Source organism: Cimex lectularius, unplaced genomic scaffold (genome assembly GCF_000648675.2).
Source record: "Cimex lectularius strain Harlan isolate CLEC.00 unplaced genomic scaffold, Clec_2.1 scaffold47, whole genome shotgun sequence".
Taxonomy (NCBI): domain Eukaryota; kingdom Metazoa; phylum Arthropoda; class Insecta; order Hemiptera; family Cimicidae; genus Cimex; species Cimex lectularius.
The window spans coordinates 1,428,243-1,444,529 of NW_019392686.1; the positions used below are offsets into that span (position 1 = coordinate 1,428,243).

A 16,287-nucleotide genomic window follows, 5' to 3' on the forward strand; every position below is an offset into this window, starting at 1 on the left:
AGTGTAGATACCCTGGGATACAGAGAAAACTTACGGAAAGAAATTGTAGTCAATACTCCTTAGGAGAAGGATTAACTCGATTGCACTGAACTAAGGATAAGGATAGGGATAAGGATAAAAGAGGCAGCTACAAGACCTGCACGTCAACCTAAATAGATCTGTGCTCCCCTGTTTTTTATAACTCACTGGCCAGCTTCAGGTTCTTAATCAGCCTCCATAGCTTTGCCAGCGGCACTTTAGTGTAGGATCTTGCTTGCGGTTTTTCTTGTCTTAGTAGCAAGAACCTAAATCTACATAGCACTTCACAGAAACACAGAATGTGTTCTTCTGCAGTCTCCTCCTCTTCCTGGCAGTATCTTGAAAATCTTGATCTTTGATTTTACTGTCTTTACTCCTATCCAGTGCACGTGCTTTCTTAAGTGGCAGTGCCCTGTCAGGAGTCCAACCAGAATCCAGGTTCAGTTGTAGTTGCCTTCCAGTAATTATTTTGTAAGTTTTGCGGATGGTCATGCTATGATTATATTCACTAGTTTTGTGGTGTTCGTTTATGTTATGTTTATATTATTATTTTTCTCTTTGCGTGCCACCAGGTTTTGGACTCAGTAAGGATCCATTTTAAGATGTAACCTCTTTTGTGGCAGGATGCTAAGCCCAGCAGGGTTCAGGACCAAGATAGTCCAAGAACTAGTAAAGTACAATAAGTCAGAAGTCTGCAGAGATAGGAGAACAAAAACCGCCACTTTCTGGAATCCATTATCATCATGAACCCATTGGATGAAAACGGAGTGAGAATAATTTGTATTGATTTCTATCTGAAATACTAAATACGAATAAAATGAAAAAAAACTATGCTGCTCTAACAGATCAATTATTGAACAGATTATTGATTCATTATGTGATTAAAGATTATTTTGTTAAAATTTATCACATATTCTAATCTGGTATCTTACTTAACGATGCCTTCAATCGTGGTATTCGCGCGGTATTCTTTGGTCAACCAATCTGAAGAAGTTTATGGCTTTCCTTTTGACTATTCCAAGCAGGAGCACATTCTTAAGCAGGATCTTCTCTCGGCGTTCGGAAAATAAAATACAAAGAGAAATGTTATCTTGAATTTTTTTCAGTTCCCGACCCAATTATCGAGAAAGCCAACACGAGTTATATGCCGGTTTTCACCTGGCGGAAACGACCGATAAAAATTGGGTGTTTTTTAATGATTGATTATAAAATAAAACGAATTTCGAAGAGAAATTAGTTCCATAATACTAGTTGAAAAAAATGGTACACACACACACACAAAAAAAAAAGCTGCCGTTGTTTCCAACATATCGCACACCCCACAAGAAAAGTGGCACAATCCAAAGTTGGGTAGTTTTTTAGGGGTAGTACAGCTGGATTTTTAAAGTTTTGTGTTTTCGTTTACGACTTAGAGAAACCAAGACCAAATTGATGGATCCGGACAGTTTTTATTGCCAACAACCGTAATGGCATGTTCTTAATACATAAGTCTCTCCTGTAAAATTTTATTTTGTCCATTGTGTCACTTTTCTTGTGGGGGTGCGATATCTCCTCACGCTGGATTCGGATGGAGTCCTCGAGGTAGCCAGGTCTGGTTTAAATGTACATTTTCCTTTGACTAAAGTATAGGGTGCATTTTAGCTAGCTACATGCGACCCTCGGGACGATCAAGGCGGGACACCGCGCAGCCACTCAACCTGGTGTATACTCCGAAGCCTTCAATAAATTTATTTATATTTTTGTTTTTCTCTACGGTTGTGGAATTTATTAATATCCTGAAGGGATTAATAAGTGAATTAATTAAGTGCAGTGAAAAATATGACTTTTATTTTTATACATTCAAAAATCAGCATGTCTCTTATGGCAATTATCTCTTACACATGTACTCTATTTCTTCATCCAAAGTGTTCATATTCGCAAACCATTGCGTCCTCTGTCATATTCTTGTTGGTAAAAGTCGCCATAGCCTATTGTAAAAATGTCTGCCATAATTACTTTTATATCGCGGTTCAAAATGTCTGGGTTCTTTCTGGTTTGGCTTGAAACGTCATTGATGCTATCGGGTTGTCCGGAAAATAATGCAGGATTTTAAGTTTTCATTAAAAAAAATCTATATAAAATATTCTGTTTACGTTTACAGGATTACTCATTTGTATGNTATTTTGATTAAAGAACATTGCTTTAAAGTAACTAGTTTCTTTTTTTTTTGTTTAATACCAAAATCCTGCATTATTTTCCGGACAACCCAATATTTACGTAATTACCAGAGGATCTTCTCTTTTTAATAAAATTTGATTTTTCGCAACCACTTGATTCAGATTCCTACAACGATGATATTGGTCTGTCATATCCGCGGACGTATTTTATTTCTCGGTTTCGATCTGAGGATGTTGCGCATGGTGTGGTAATTATTGATGATGGACGTTCCATCGGGTATGCGGCTATTGCCATCGGAGTCCCTTACGAAACTCTGCGAGACGCCGTAAGACGTTGTCGAGAAAGTGGGTCTTACCATAGTTAATTTATGGTTAATAGTTTCTGGACGCTCTAGGGTAACAGAACCACAGGATGACCGTTTTTTGACTTTGAGAATTTTCCGAAACCGGCACCTTACTGTTGTTCAAGCGATTCATCAGCTAAGGAAGTTCGAGGCGTCCAAATTTCTGAACGCACTGCTCGAAGAAGATTAAATCAGTATGGTCTGATGTCTTTTCGCACCGTAAGAGGACCAGAATTGACCAGGACACATAGAACTCTGTGTTGCACGGCTCGCATTTGCTCGAGAACACATCCATTGGTCTTTGGACGATTGGTCTGCTGTACGTTTTACAGATGAGTGTAGATTTGCTCTACGATCTCCAGATGGGCAGAAGAGTGTGGACAAGGCGAAATGAAAGGCACAAAGCCTTTAATTTTCCCCAGATTCCACCTTTTCAACATAGCTTGGTGATGAGGGCGGGAATTTTAATGGAGAGACGCACAGAGTTGGTTGTTGTTCGTGGAGGGTCTTTGACGACACTCGATATATGGATTAAATTTTGGAACATCATGCCTTGTCTATCCTCGATGAAATCAGCGACAATCCTATTCTAATGCACGATAATGCTCGTTCACATGTAGCTCGCATAGTACAAAAGTACCTTCAACAACATGACATCAGGGTCTTAGCCTGGCCTTCAGATTTGAACTCCTTCGAACATACATGGGATAACCTAATTTCGATGTATTCATTCGAATGGAAAGGTAAACTTCCTATTTTATCCTCAACATCAGGTTCTCCCCTTACATTAGTTCGACTACTTTCTTCCGAGTCACACATATTAGTTGAACTATTTTTTTAAAATTAATTTTTTTAAAATATTTTATTACTATTTAATTAATTTAATCAACCACGCTCTGCTACCAATTACGGTTAGTTTCGATTCGCCATTTTGAGATAAGATGGTGTTAACGATTTACATGATGTTTGAAACCGTTCGGCTATGATGTGGTAGGTTGTAATTTAAACATTCCTCGTTTTTCACGAGTTACGACTAACAATAAGTCTAATCATTGTTGGGATGTGGGCTTCAATACGGGCGTTGTTGCAGAATTAACAAGCGAACCTCACACTCAGTAGCCCACATCAAACCATAAACAAAACAGGTGTAATTAAAAAAAGGTAATTTAATTGGGCATGCTGCTCACGGTTTAATAATCGCCCAATTTGACATACAAACATAGAAAATATTCATATTGAAGCAAGCAACCACTAAGGGTCATAATCTGCCTTGAAAATAAATATGTTTACGGCGAAGAACAGAAACGCAAGAAGTTCCCGTCAGGCCAGCAGTATACCTGCCGACGGCCTCAGCCCCCATTTATACCTCGTCGTCTACATTTTATTGGGCTGGTGCAATTTTTTTTAAGTTTAAATTTATTTTTACCTATATATGACCTTATGTATCACACAACACAACACTAGCACTAATGCCAGGACTGCACCAGTAGAACACATGCTTTGAGAAGCCATCCGTTGCTGGCAGCAATGAGTGTGCTCAAGGTGCCAAGGAGGTCCCGAGGCCACCGTCGGTTGGGGCGACGTCAGTCAGGATGGGAATGAGTGGAGAGGGCTCGAGCAGTATGGTTAGGATGGTTTGAAAGGTTGCTGTGGAAGGTTTGGAATCTGGACCGGATCAGAACCAATCCTCGGTAGTATAGTGGTCAGTATCCCAGCCTGTCACGCGGGAGACCGGGGTTCGATTCCCCACAGGGGAGGTTGGCATGGGGACATCTGGACCGGATCAGTTCCCGCTCGTGACAACACCACAGGGACCCCTTCCTTGTGGGCCCAGGCAAAGTCCGACCATCAACCCTGGGGACTAGGGGTAACCAATGATGGAAACAACATTCCTATCCTTCCTTATATCTTTCCTTTTCCTTCCCTTCCCCCCTCTGCTTTGGAAGAGGCTTCCTGGGATACTAAACCCGCACCCCTCAGGCAACGGGTGAATCAGTACGGGGTTCGTGTGAACTCCCGGGTGGGCGATCAGTCTACCATAAAAATAATACTGAACCACGGGAGTAGAACATCCAAGCGGCTCTACTAATTGAGGTTGGACTCGTGGTTTGTAAACAAATAGTATCTTAGATGGAAGGCACCGACCAACCGGAGCCGGAGATAGAGCAAACCACAAAACTACCTTTTTGAAGGTACATGTATGGATGTGCCCTTTTAGGGCACTTCTGAACTTGGTTAGCATTGCACCACCTCGCTAACCAAGGGATATGACAAGCCCATGCATGAAAATCTTCTTGGTGTTCTCTTTGAGGGGGTGTTTACCTGGGGTCGCAACACCCATGAGTAAAGATGAAAACATCTGGACCGGATCAGTTCGTTGACAAAAGGAATGTTGAGGTCTTTGTGGATATTGAGGTTATTGTCACTATAAAGTGCTTTACAATTTTTACAAGGACTTTCGATTGGAAGGACTGGATGCGCTGGATATTGGATGGTTTGGCAGTACCCCACAGTTCTTCTCCGTAGGGAGCAAAAGTAATGCAGTTTTTGACAAGACAGACAAAACTATTTATAAAATGAAAGAAAATTTATTCGAATTATTTTCCATAAAAATCTATACATATTTACCAACATGTAATAAGCACTTTTATTCCGCTGATATAAAATTCTTGATTTCGACTCACAGTAAGGTCTTAGAAGGCGTTTTCGGCTTTACTAAAAATTTTATCCCTCAAGAAGTGATCAAAATGGCTAAAAATGTGCTAGTCTGAAGATGAGACGTCGGGAGAATATAGAGGGTGCGGTTTCAATTCCTAAGTCCTTAAGTTTACGCAGGGTTTGTAGTGCGACATGTGACTTGGCGTTATCGTGAAGAAGAATCGGCCCTTACGGTGCACCAATGTTAGAAAAAGACGTTACAATGTCCCGTGCATTTCTTCAATTTCTTGGCAATATTTCTCTGATGTGATAGTATCGCCAAAATGCAAGAAATTATAGTGACCAACCCTTGCAGTACACCACCAAACAATCACCATAACCCGCCGGCCAAATATGCTGATTATTCAACGGACAGTTTTGGAATGTAATTCTCGTCCAAATGGGTCAGTTCATCAAGACAATATATTAATTAATTCTTTCAATTACATAATGATTCTTTGTATGTATCTTGGCTGAAATGAAAAATTTAGTCTCGAGCGATACTCGAACCCACGACCTTACGCTCAATACGCCGCTTCTCTAACCACTTGTGCTACCGTGACTTCGACCCACTCGGACACCAACTTCCCATCTCAACCCTACCTTTTGAATTTTCCCTCCTTTTTGCCATTTTTCAAATGTCGTGTAATCTATTTGATTCTCGGCGACCAATGAAATGGCCGCGGAGAGCTTTAGTGAAGATATACTTCATTTAACTTATTAAATTGGGCAGCAACACCCCATCTAAACCTAAATGGCTCAAGTGATTTGGGCAGCGGCGTATTTAGCCGAAGGTCGTGGGTTCGAATCCCGCTCGTGACACTGGATTTTTTCATTTCGACCAAGACCTTATATTCAAAGAATAACTAATATGGTCAATTATGACCACTAAGCAAATATGGATTAAGTTATTTAAAATTTTAATCTCTCACTAAATTATTTTCCGGTGTTTTGAAAATTTTTTTTTTGAAACTTTCATAATTAAATAATTTTTACTAAAACTCGTAAATTTCTGATCTCGTTGACTTTGGTTTACATTAAAATAATTATGTTGTAATTAATATAATGATAACAATACATATAATTTGAAATAAATGGGTATTTTTAGATCTAGGTAATTTTTAAACATTGAAGTTTTTTTTCTTTTAAAACACCAAAAACCTATATGGCCTTTAAACTAACAATAAGAGAAAAAATAACCTGAGGATTAAATTATATGTATTATTCAATCATATATAGCTTTACTACTGAATGGGTTAAAAGGAAAAATCATTCAACGATTAAAGCTCTTCCCAAAAGGCGACTGTTTTGCATAATCACTTAATATTTCTAAATTTTTCCCACGCGTATGTCAATAAGGTAATTATCTCGTTAAGCTCATAACTCAGGTGACTCATATGATAATGATTGTAAATGAGTTGGTGTCCATAATTTAGGTTTGGGAAAGTAAATAAACGCACACTTAATTGTGTGTTTGTGGGTGGATCGTCTGTTTATGGTTAAGCTGATTTGTTGATACACAGGTTTCCCGTGTTATTTCTGTTGTATTGTATCGAGAATACTAAAGGTCTTTTGACCTATTTACGAACTCGGAAGCAAACCTACTGGTAATGTAAACAGGCGTCTCGGTTTTGCAGCTAACAACAAAGTGGACGATTTTCATAGGTTTAGCTTTTACTCGTGACTAGGCATAAATTCGTAAGATACCATTCAAAATACTACATATTTATTCATATTTTGCTGTTACACATGGACATCATTGTTACAGACAAATGAGCTTGGTTTCATAAAAATAGCACGTTTCGTTTAGTATTCACATATTTTACAAGAGCGCGAAAACATTTTTAACTTTTCTTTGCCATTTTTCATTAATCACGAAACAAATTCGATTAGATGATAAATAATAGTTGACACTGAAGATAAATTATTTAATCCTATTTTCCTTTTCATTGTTAACAAACTCGATTAGATGATAATTTTTGACATTTAAGATAAATTGTTTAATCCTTTTTCTCTTTTACTCATTGTTTACTGTAAGCAAATGTTAGATTTGTTTTATTGCTTTATCGCATATCTTGGTAGAAATAATAATGATGACAAAGTAATATTTTGATATGAGTTGAAATTATTTCGCACGTTTACTGAATTTTAATAATTGTCAATAAGGAATACATATAATTAGCATACACATAAATTCTCTTTATGTATACATCCGCTCACTTTCTTCTCTATTTTTCTCTTCACACACTCTCTCTCTCTCTCTCTCTCTCTCTCTCTCTCTCTACAAGTTCAGTTAAATTCTTTCTCTTATTCTCGCTCTTCTCTCTCTGCTTCTCTATTTTTTGGTTCTCTCTTTATGTTATTCTATCTCTAAGTATTTTCCTAAATTTGTACACTTAAAATATGAGAGATCAGGGCAGTTTTCTATTTCATACTGTCTCTTCTCTCTCGACTTCTCCATTCGTTTATTTCTATCTGTCCATCCACTTATCACTCTCTCTCCTCNTCTCTGTCTATCTGTCTGTCTGTCTCTCTCTCAGTCTCTCTTTCTCTCCCTCTCTCTCTCTCTCTGTCTCTGTCTCTCTCTCTCTCTCTCTCTCTGTCTGTCTGTCTGTCTCTCTCTCTCTCTCTCTCTCTCTCTCTCTCTCTCTCTCTCTCTCTCTCTGTCTCTTTCTCTATCACTTCCTCACGCGCGTCGGTGGCCGCAACGGTTTAGGCGTTGACACCCCGCTCTTCACTGTAAGGTGAAGGTCCCGGGTTCGAATCCAGCGGCCCTGCATTCGAACCTGACATACTTACAAATGGCCTTTTTTTCAAAAACACCGGCACCCCGAGGGTTGAAATAACCTCTGCCGTTGCGGAAAAAAACATAAAAATAAAACATTAATAAATCATTTCTTACTTTTCGCTCTCTTTCTTTCTTGCTCTCAGTCTGTCTCTATTTCTCTCAGTTGTTTATCTACTGAATCCGATTTCTTTAAATAGTCAAATTTCAGCAAAACCTGGTAATAACAAAGTGCAACAGTATTTTCATGCTCGTGAGGAGAACCCGCACACATTGTTTGTGCAGTGGGAAGGTTTTCATCAATTTCATATCTGGTCATATTTCTATATACAAAGCCCTTAATACTAATAAATATAATATATTATAATACTAATAATAGTTTTTATTTGAATTCCATATATTATATTTTTTTGAAAAATATCAATAGCAAATGTCTTCATTATAGACATTTTTGTTATAAAATTGCCTGAAAGATTTTGTTTAGTAGTGTCACGCTTTTCCAAGAGTTCCGACTCGTCGATCTGATATCTTTAACAACACGCGCATCCGTTAAGCTTTTAAAAAATTCCTTATTTTGTAAACACGGATCTGGATTTAATAAGAGAAAAGAGAAAGACAGGCCGCTTTTGTAAATCTTCTATTTTATTTTCTAGGTAGGGTTTTTAAACGGCTCACTTTTAGGTTGTTTTGGAAAGAAAACATGACGTGAACTATTATTCGGTTTTATCACAAGGATAACTTACGAACACTTTTTTCTATAAAATATGTTCTTTCCACCAATTTTGTCCATAAAGTAACATTGAAAATATTACCGAAAAAGATACGGAAACTCCGAAAAAAGACAGACCCAAAGTCAGAGGTGAGGGTTTTCAAATGACAATTTATTATTAACATGTGGCATATTTATTATCACCTTGTTATTTTTAAATATTTAATTTTGTTGTTGATTTTTTTATATACAATAGTAAGAGTAGTATTTTGCAAAGAGTACTGGTTGTAAAATAAAACTATTTTCAAAATCTGTCTTTCAAGGTTTTTAGTTATGATGAAAAAACAAGCTAGTACACAAACTAGTAATTAATTTATGGTTAGAAAGAAGTTGAAACAGCTTTGTCTTTCAAATTATAAGAATTTCCGTCGATGGATTATATTATCGAGAGGCCTTGTTTTATTCAAATTCATTCGACCAACATTTTCGCTAATAAATACATACATCCGTAATTATAAGACACACCGTACTTCGGCTAATTCTAAATTTTTATTCAGTTCAAAAACTGTTAATAGAGGTTAACGATATGATTGTTAAATAAGTTCACTAAGTTTCGTGGTCCGCTTGACCAATTAATATATTACAATTAATTAAGGTTTTTAGTTGAGATAAAAAGTCAATGGCACGAGCGGGATTCGAACCCACGATCTTTATTTTTTTTTGGGGGGGGGCTTATGATCTTTGCATATTAGCCTTGACGAATTCTTGTTGTTCAAATTGGGGGTTTCGGGAAAAAAGGGCCAGAGGCGACGGTGGGAATCGAACCCACTACCGCGGCGTGAGAGTCTCTCATGCTAACCACTCGGCTACCGCGGTCCTCAACCCACGATCTTCGGCGATAAACTTCATTTTACTTATTAAATTCACTCGTTTTCGTGGTCGCTTGACCAATTAATATCTTTCAATTCATTTGTCGCTGAGAATCGAATAGATTACACGACACTTGAAAAATGGCAAAAGGGAGGGAAAATACGAGAGGTGGGTTGAGGTGGGAAATTGTTCTCCTAGTGGATCGAAGTCACGATAGCTCAAGTGTTAGAGCAGCGGCGTATTTAGCCGAAGGTCGTGGGTTCGAGTACCGCTCGTGACACTTGCTTTTTTATCTCGACCAATACCTTACATAAATTTTATTTTATTAAAAGAATCGACTTTTAGGCTGATAATTTTGAACAATCATGAACAAAAACAAAAACTGTGACTTTGCTGTAGCCTGTGGCTGTGGTTTTTCGTAACTAAAAGCAAAGTCAAACCTAGCACCTATGAGGTCTAATAATCGTTGTACCAGTCTGGTACTTTATAAACTCTTTTAAGTGTAGAGTTTGGTTTACAACTTTTTTGTTTCTTATAGTAAGATTGTTAATAAAATGAGTGTGAGTTAGGTTAAGAAAAGAAGGAAGGAAAGAAAGGGGCAAAACAGTGGCAAAGACGGATAAAATACAGTTGATTATACCATTTTCATTTCGGTTTTCTCTCTATTTACTTGTTTGTTTGTTTAAAAAAAGTTATACTTTCTTATGATTCATGATCAAAAAATGCTTACAAGTTTTTAAAAATCTACGAATAAACTTTCCTGACACGACGATACGTTGAACAGAACATCTAGTTTTGTAATAACCAGATAAAAGCAGGTTTGTAGATTCATGTTCGGAGAAACTTGTGTTGTTCACTTGTTCCACAACAGAAGAAATATTTTATTGGGATTTGCTTTCAAAACAATACCAGGGAGCAAAATTGAATTATGAGAACATGCGAAAGTTTTTAACTTCACTCAATGATCTTTGTGTCGAGATAGGAGACCCCTTGTTACGGGAACCTTTCTCTGGTACGGTTTCTGAACTAAAATAAATGTCAAGGCGTTTTAATTAGACAAACTTTGCTTGATTTTCTTTCATTACAAAGCCATACTTCGGGGGGAAGGAGCAGAATTTAATTTGCCTTGGAATGCCGTTCTCCTAATCGAGCTTCTATGATTATTCTCGCTAGAGCTATCCCAATCTAATCTTCATCAGGCATTTTAAACTAATTTAATAATAATCTCTTAGAATTGTATGTATTTTCTACATGGTATAAGATCCAAACTCTAGCCGACGATTCTTATCAAAGAGCCGATAAACTTCTTCATGTTTTGACCCCTTCCAGGTCGACCGCCCATTGGAAAAATAACAAGTCTGGAGGCGAGAAAGCGCCAACGGGCGGTTGTTAGGACGGCGAAATAACCTAGGGCAAGGCTGGAAGATGTTGAGAGTTGTACGGGGGAGACAGAAAATGTGGAAGGGGTCTGGAAGGCTGTGATTGCACTGATGAACACTTCCCACCGTCGTGGTGGGCGAGCCGTAACTACCGACAATCGGCATTGTCTGGTACGATTCGACCTACAACAATTTGGACCGCATTTATACAACAGCTTGCATACAAATCATAAATTTTATTTAACAGATGAAGTCCTTTCCGTATTAAACCCAAAAGTGCGATTGAAACTGGAATTTTAAGCTTTCTTGTTTAAAGCAGACACTTTGAACTCCTTAAAAACAAACTTTTCCCAGAGACGAATTAAAGCGAGAAAGCTGGGAGAATTGTATTCTGTGGGATTAGGATCAGATTGAGATAGGGACGTGATGTGCATTAACTCCCATGTCTCAATGCGACAAGCATTTTGCAAACAAAATCTTTATGGTCTGGTTGTTGTTTCACTTACATAAACTCACGTTAATGCATTTTATGTTGCATGCAAATGTGATAAAATATAAAAATTAAAATCAAACCAAAATCTTTTTTCATTTAAACAATGCCACGTGCAATTTGATCGTATACATTGGCCGTAATGCTCTAAAATTTCTTACAAGAGGAGGTTAGAGACATGGGGTCGCCTGTTTGATTTTTCTTGTGATGCTAGGTCGACAAATAGTCTTCATGGCCTGAGACACGAAAAGTGACTTTGTGTTATCGCATGAAAAAGCTGGATCTAGCTCTAGCTTACATTACTTGGAAGATGTAGGGATTACCACAAGGAATTGGCCAGCACGTACACCTGACATGAATCTTATAGAACATGTATAAGATATGAAAAAGAGACGCGATAGATACTGTTCACTGCATCCCAAAAGTGTTGAACTGCTTCAAACTGCTCTTGTTGAATGGGATTCTGTTTCACAAGACGAAGTCCGGTCACCTATTTACTCGATACCTATGAGACCTAATGCCCTCCACAAATCAGAAGAGGTAATAAGTGTTATAATGAGCAAAACTAGGTAATAAATTGATAGTTAAAATTAATTGTTCTTTTTATTTAAGTTTTTTTGGTTGAGATGTACTGTTAGGAACGGGGTTCGAACCCACGACCTTCGGCTAAACACGCCGCTCCTCTAACCCCTTGAGTTATCGTGACTTAGATCCCCTCGGTCAGCAACTCCCCATCTCAACCTACAACCTTTCGAATTTTCCCTCTTTTTGCCATTTTTTCAAATGTCGTGTAATCCGGATTCGATTCTCAGCGACTTTTAGTGAAGTACTTACTTCTTTTTAATTATAAAATTAATCCATATTTGCTTAGTGGTCACAGTTGACCATATTAATTATCCCAATTAATTATTATTTTATCTGACGTTTTTGGTTCAGATAAAAAATGAAAAATTGTTCAAATGAGCCGGTGTCCGAGGGGATCGAAGTCACGAGCAGCGGCGTATTTAGGGTCTTGGGTTCGAATCCCGATCGTGACACTAATTTTTCATCTCAACCAAAAACCTTAGATTAATTAAGAAAAGATTAATTAGAAAAGTGACAATTTGCGGGAAAGCACATTTGCATCTCCCGAAATTCAAAGCATAATTAAATACAATAAATAGTCGATTCTGACCCTAGGTATTCTAAAGAGGAGCCTAGTTAGACCTCGAAATTGCATTTAATATAAAAATTAGCAAGTGTTTTTTTTGCAATTTTAAACAGCAAAATCATGATCGCTTCGATTATTCATAATGACTGATCTTCTGGTTCTAGAAACATATATAACTAAGCGATTAATCAAATCAAAAGAGCAAACCTGACTTTTAAAATACAGCAGAAGTGTCCACAATAAAGACCATTAACCAATTAAAAAAAAAAACTCATATCACTTATTCTTGATCAGTTTCTTAATGCCGAAACTCGTTTGATTAGTTCAACAAACTCGCGTGTGAAGACGGACCCAATATGTGACCCAATGCCGGTTCAGCGTGAGTTCACCGACTCGCAGACCAACAGCCGGCACCAACGTAAAACATAAATCAGCAAAATAAATTAAAACATTTTTTCAGCAACAAATAAAGCCAATATTCGCTTCCTTTCTCTAACAGACCCCTGAACACAATTTTTTGGAAAAATAATTTTGATTAAAAATAAAATTGATATTTTTTATTTTTTCAAAAATCATCAAAATAGTGAAAATCAAAACAGCAAATCCACCAAGACATAGGAAATTTTACAAATGCTTAGAAAATTATAATTTTCAGGTAACGGCACAAATCTGGTACTAAATCAGATCCGGATATAAAAAATAAAACGTTGGTGGTAGTTTTTGTTGAATTAATCCTTATTTTTCTCTTATAATGACATAAAAACAAAAGTTGTTAACATAGGCTAAAAGAAGATACATTCAGCTTTTCAGCGGTAGTAATACCGTGGAAAATGGATGAAATCCATAGGATTTGAGGATTTTAATGTAGAATATTGGACACGGGGAAAAACACGGTTTTTTCCATCCAAGCAAAAATGTCATTTTGTTTGCTAAAACAAGTGTGTGGCTGTAAAGGATGCTTTAAACGAATCTCAATAGATATTTTTTTAAAACATTTTTTGACCTATTTTACTGATAAACTAAAAGATAAATAAATCACTAAAAGTACCCAGAAAAATTTGGTAGGGTTTTGCCTGAAAAGTTAGCATTTTTTAAGGTTGCCACCAAAAAAGGCGATTTACAAAGAAAGTAATAAAAGTAAGTAGGTTTAAATATAAATCAGACAGGAAGCAAACTTAATATTTGTTTACAGCACCCAAAAAAACCCAGAATAAATTTTATGGGCAAATAAAAATAAAATGTTCTATGATATTTTTCGCCTTTCAGAAATGACTCCAATTTTTTTCGAAAATTAAAAAATGCTGAAATATCGAAAAACTGTGTCTCCACATAATGGAAAAACTTCGGTCTACGTAAATATATTAGGATTGAAGATAAAAAATATAACATGGGTTCGAATCCCGCTCGTGGCACTAGCTTTTTCATTTCAACCAATATCTAACATAAAGATTAATTAATTGAAAGAAGTTATTTGGTCAATCGGACCACAAAATATAATCAAAGTTAGTGTCATGAACGGGATTCGAACACATGGCCTTCGGCTCAATACGCCGCTGCTCTAACCACTAGAGCTGTCGTGGCTGATGAAGTGGTTAGAGCAGCGGCGTATTTAGCCGAAGGTCGTGGGTTCGAATGCCGCTCATGGCACTAACTTTTTCGTTTCAACAAAAACCTTACACAAAAAGATTAATTAATTGAAAGAAGTAATTTGGTCAGTAGACCACTAAATATAATGGAGTTAAGTAAAACGAAATATATCTTCACTAAAGCTCTCCGTGGCCCTTTAATTTGTCGCCGAGAATCGAATCCTGATTACACGACATTGGAAAAATGGCAAAAAAGAGGGTAAATTCGAAAGGTAGGTTGAGATGGGCAGTTGGTGTCCGTGTGGATCGAAGTCACGATAGCTCAAGTGGTAAAGCAGCGAGTATTTAGCCGAAGGTCGTGGGTTCGAATCCCGCTTGTGACACTAGCTTTTTATTTCAACCAATACCTTACATAAATTAATTGAAAGAAGTTATTTGGTCAATCGGACCACGAAATATAATGGATTTAATAAAATATAACGTTAGAGGGCTTTTTTTATTTCAAAATTTTTTTTTCTCAATTTTAACGACATAAGATCTAAACTTTGTTAACAAAAACGGCAAGCAAAGATTTATATATGTTTTAAACATTCAACGCCTATGTTTCAAATTTCAGTTTGGCCAAGTCCCTGAAACCTAGAACCAAATTTTTGATAGACGATGGATATGAGTTTTTATAAAATTGGCCATGATGCCTTATTTTTTAGTTAGACTTTTTTGTTTGTCTTTAACTGTTACATTTGATATTTTGATTGATGGACTTGCTTAAGCTTATATGCTTCATTACATCGCCGGCCTCTTAGAACCAGAAGGTCAGGTCATTATCATTAATCGAGTCTATCATGATCTTGATGTTAAAAATTGGTTTCTAATGTACTCGTGTATTTAAATGACAATGATTGAAACAAGTCTAAATGATTGATTTGAAAATCAAAATAAGAACCAGTCTTTGGGAATCGATTCGGTCAAGATTTTTCCTAATTAATGTGCATACGTAAATACAAACGTTATTGAAGCAAAGGATCAGGATTTTGTGGAACACCTTCTTCATCAACTCAAATGGGCCTGGGCAGAGATGAATGAAATGTGCAAATAAAGCTTCGTTGTCGAAGAAGGTTCGAAAAAAGGACAAATTCCCTTTACAACACACCCAGAGGGATTGTATCGATTTGAGTCTTCCGTTAGGGTTCATCCGTCTTTAGATCGTACCGAGATTGGAAGCACTTAATGCCCGTCGGTCCGATGTAAAGGAGATCATCTCATTTACAAATCTACCCCAGTTTCATCTCGCCGCGGCAATCAGAAGAGCATTGTCAGATTTAGCATAATAACTATGGAGATAACAAGCTATTTAGCAAATCTCATCTTAAAGGGAAAAAATCGCGGAACATTCTTGTACTCGGTTTTATAAGACAGTTCGCACGTTTTTGACATTTCATTATTCACATATTACAGAAGATAAATATCTCTATTCTCAATACGTTAGTAGATTGGGCCTGATAAAACATACAAATCGATTTATCTATGTACGGAGAATAAATTGCGTTAGAAATAGATGAAAGTGTTCAAAACATGTTTGATGAAATTTCGATGAGCTACATTTTCGATATTTAAATTTTTTTATAAAGCTGTAAAATTATTTGTTATTTATAGCGAATAAATACTAGTACTTTTTTTTAACAAGAGTTCGCAACATCAGAGGTCATATCAACTCTCGGGATATCGTTTTTTTTTTTTTTAATTGGCCTTATGATCTTTGCATATTAGCCATGACGAATCTCTTATATTTGTTGTTCAAATTGGGGGTTATCGGGAAAAAAGGGCCAGAGGCGACGGTGGGAATCGAACCCACGACCGCGGCGTGAGAGTCTCTCATGCTAACCACTCAGCTACCGCGGTCCCCCTCGGGATATCGATGTTTTTAAAAAAAATGCCATTTGTAAGTATGTCGGTTTGAATGCAGGGGCGCTGGATTCGAACCCGGGACCTTTACCACACAGTGATAAGCGCCGTGTCAACTCCTAAACCGTTGTGGCCGACGACGCCCACCCTACTTAGTTCTCTTCTCAATTCCTTAGTAGATTGGGTCTGATAAAACATAAA

At 37.1% G+C, this 16,287-nt stretch overlaps 1 protein-coding gene and 1 non-coding gene across 3 annotated transcripts in view; one reads left to right on the forward strand and one right to left on the reverse strand.

Moving 5' to 3' along the window:
- Nucleotides 1-16,287, reverse strand: part of LOC106661051 (inositol-trisphosphate 3-kinase B) — a 350,651-nt gene that overhangs the window by 152,593 nt on the left and 181,771 nt on the right. The gene's annotated exons all lie outside the window — the stretch shown is intronic.
- On the forward strand, nt 4,204-4,275 carry Trnad-guc. The gene has a single exon. It is a non-coding gene; the product is annotated as a tRNA-Asp (tRNA).